Source organism: Micropterus dolomieu, unplaced genomic scaffold, assembly GCF_021292245.1.
Source record: "Micropterus dolomieu isolate WLL.071019.BEF.003 ecotype Adirondacks unplaced genomic scaffold, ASM2129224v1 contig_13054, whole genome shotgun sequence".
Classification (NCBI taxonomy): Eukaryota; Metazoa; Chordata; class Actinopteri; order Centrarchiformes; family Centrarchidae; genus Micropterus; species Micropterus dolomieu.
This window is the reverse complement of record NW_025742040.1, coordinates 4,129-7,650: the sequence shown is the minus strand read 5'-3', so window position 1 is coordinate 7,650 and position 3,522 is coordinate 4,129.

The window sequence follows — 3,522 nt, the reverse complement described above, 5'->3', positions numbered from 1 at the left end:
AATGAGGTAACACAGTGCTGACTGAGCCTGTGGCCCACTGATCAAAGTACTGCAGTATTTACATATCTGCAGTATTACCAAGTGAAAAACTGCAGTATGAAGTTGCAGCACAGAGCAGATGAACCAGGCAGGAAGTCAGACACAGAACGGCAGAGAGAATCCGGTGGATTTTCAAAATAAAAGACCCTGTGCAGACTCCTGATGGCATATCAACAATAAACACAGTTAAAACCAGAGCTTGAAGTGGGCCGGAACGCCCCGGGACGCAGTACTGGCTCCTCCACATTTTACTCTTTGGCGTACCGGGACATTTTCTTGCGTACCGGGACTTCTCCCGAGCTGCCGGTCCTCTCCTCTGCCCTCTCCAGGTCAGGTTGGTGACGCTCACCTGTTCCCCTTCTCTTCTGCCTGCTCTCTGTCGGCGGAGAGAGACGAGGGACAAGAGAAGCTCTTCTATGGCGAGTGGACAGTGTCAGAGCGAGGATCACCAGGAGAAGGAGAAGGAGCAGTCTACCCTGCCGTCTTCACCAGTCTCCATTGTCAGTGTAGCTTTATTTTAACTTTATTGAGTGAATTCAAGTCATGTTTTGTACAGCCTGTGTTAAATGCTTTTATTCTCGTGGCGACTGGGAACTCTGGAGTAGCCTACAGTTCACAGCCTGTGTTGTGCTTTATTGTTTGGATTCACTGTTATTTTGTCCTATAAAATTCCACTGAAGAAGATAACGTTAAAGCTTTCACTTCCCCACAATGTGAAAATGGTTGTATTAGGCCTACAGTTACTTATAAAATGAATCCTTCAAGCATTAGAGCTGTGTTACTGACTTTAGTAAAGTTTGATGCTGTTCTGATGCTCATGTTTTAATTTGCAGCGCCGCCCCTCTGCCAGTTAAACTGCCTCTCACTGTCTTTTTAAAATGGTTAACATTTGAAAACAAAACATTTATGGCTGCATCAAATATGGGAACAGATATATTATCCCAGTCAATAAATGAAGGATGGGAGGCTTGAACTTCAAGTTGTCTCTGATATCTATAATGCAACAGTGTAGCTTCATTTCATGGTCAATTAAATTACAAACATTACATCATCATATTGTTGAAGTTGTAGCTATAGTCTATTAACAAATAAATGTAAAAACACACTCCATGTTATATTTTAGTAGGTAAACCCCACAATTAATTGAGTTTTTGCAGCCTAATAAATGACCAGGGCCGTATTTATCAAGCTTCTCAAAGAGTCATTTCAGTCTGAAGTGCTGAGATTTCATGAAATTTCCTCCTACTTTTAAACTGAAGAATCAAATTTCTCAAAGCTAAGATTCACTCTTAGTTATTTAAGCCAGCTCGAGAGGTCTCAGGCGGTCAGGAGCTGCCAGTAGGGCTTGTGATGGCGCTGTGGAGACAGAGACATGCGGAGAGGAGAGGAAGGATTCTGACGACGCGCAGTTAATAAGACTGAGTCGGACAGCGCAGGCAGAATCTTTGTCAGCGAGTTGGTGAGGGACGTCATCTCATCACTGACTTTACGCAATAATGCGTTTTCAGTTAAACTGAAGGTGGTGATGACGCTTCGTTTATTTGCCGCAGCAATGCTGATGATTTTGGCCCGTCACAACCATCAACAATAGTTGTGGAAACAATTTTAGCACTTACAGCTCCACACACTGTCACGCGTTTCATCGACTTCCCAACAACCCCCCTGTAATCCCACAGACGCAAACACAGTTCATGCAAATAGCAATACAGGAGCACTATAGGCGCATTTGATGGCGCTCATATAAAGAGACACTTTTTAATCTTTCATTTATTAATGTGAAGGCCTATATCATAATGTATTATCTTGAAAAACCTTTATTGTTAATATAAACTCCTCTGAGGAATTTCACCAGAATATAAAGAAGGAAATCTCTTCAGTGATTGGTCCTCGGCTACATCGTCATCCAAAATCCTGTTAGCGGCGCAGCAAAGTGTCGTGAATCAGCACTGAGACTGACACTTAAGATTTAGTCCTACACTTCACTCAAATTAGGACTATGATGCTTGATCACTAACTTTTAAGCTTTGAGCCAAGAATGTTTTTACTCTTAAGTCGGTTCTTAGCAGCGTTCTTATGAGTAATTCTGAGAAGCTTGATAAATACGGGCCCTGGTCCAAAGCTAACAAAGTTTCTGGAAGGAAAGACTATTGCAGATTTCATCCACTAGATGGAGCCACAGCCTTGTAATGTGCAGCAAATACACTAACTTGAAGTGCTGTAGTTAAACTGCACAAACTTTTAATTTACAGATTATTTAGACTATTAACTGAACAAAACATAATACAACCTTGTTCATAAGATTTTGACATCGTATTAAGTTTTGATGTGAGTTTTCCAGGCCCTTGTCTTGTCAGAATAGGCCTTGTGCTGCGTGTTTAACCATTTGATGTGTATGTGGGCATGGCGGTGTGTTCGGTTTGTGGGTGTGATGTAGTTTTAGTGTATAAACAAGTTCAAAGCAGACCAGAGGAAACAGTGATAGCTGCCATTAACGTGGCCAAGTTGTTTCTACACTTTCCTTGAAGCATCTAGTTTCAGAGTCCATGAACTTTGGCTGAACAATTGCTGCTACTGCTGTTCGTGAAAAGTTTTTTATGAGCAAATGTAAACTTATTAGGGATAGTCTGTGCTACTGCAAAGGTATTAGCAACATTTTTGAGGTTGTACATAATGATGTGCTCCTCCAGGGCAACAGCGACATCCACAATCTCTTCTGCCAGCAACTCCTGCTTCCTGCTTCCTCTGTACAATGAGAAGGCCGCAGGCCTCATTTACACTGGGGACATTTTGAAATGGCTGAATTTGTCTCCATCACTTTTTGAGAGCATTTGTTAAAAATGTCCTGAAAAATAGCTTCCAACAAGAAATGTTAACTAACAAATGAAAATGCTAGAGAAATGTTTATTTGCACAATAAGAAAACATGCAATGAAATTTAAATATAGAAGAAACAAATGTCCAAAAAAAAAACAAGCTGCCGATCAGTGAATTATATTCTGTTATATTTTTATATTCATGAATCGTCACCTGCTGGCTGAATTTCTTGTTTCTCTTTATATAAATAAAGACATTTCCACCATAAACTGGAGCAGAAAATGTCTCCAGAATGCAGGAAATTAAGTGTTTAATGCTCCATATTTTCTCGGGGTGGACCCTCAGACTCCCGCTCAGATCTTTCTGCATTTCTTAAAATAATACATTTATTTTACAACCGTAAACGTTTTGTGACTGGGAGGGGGATATATTGAACATATTTCTAGATATTTTTCACGCTTCCTTTTGGTTTGATTTACAAAAGACTTCTTACTAACAAAGCTGAAGCACTGTTGTTGTTTTTTTACTTATATAATTAAGTTTGTGTAAGTGTAAAATTTATTTTACAGCAACACTTAAAGGCTGGACCTCTTGTATTGAAAATAATCTCTGGTTCCACACTCCAGTCCAGTTGGTGGCGGTGATGCACCGACAAGCTTATCAACGACGT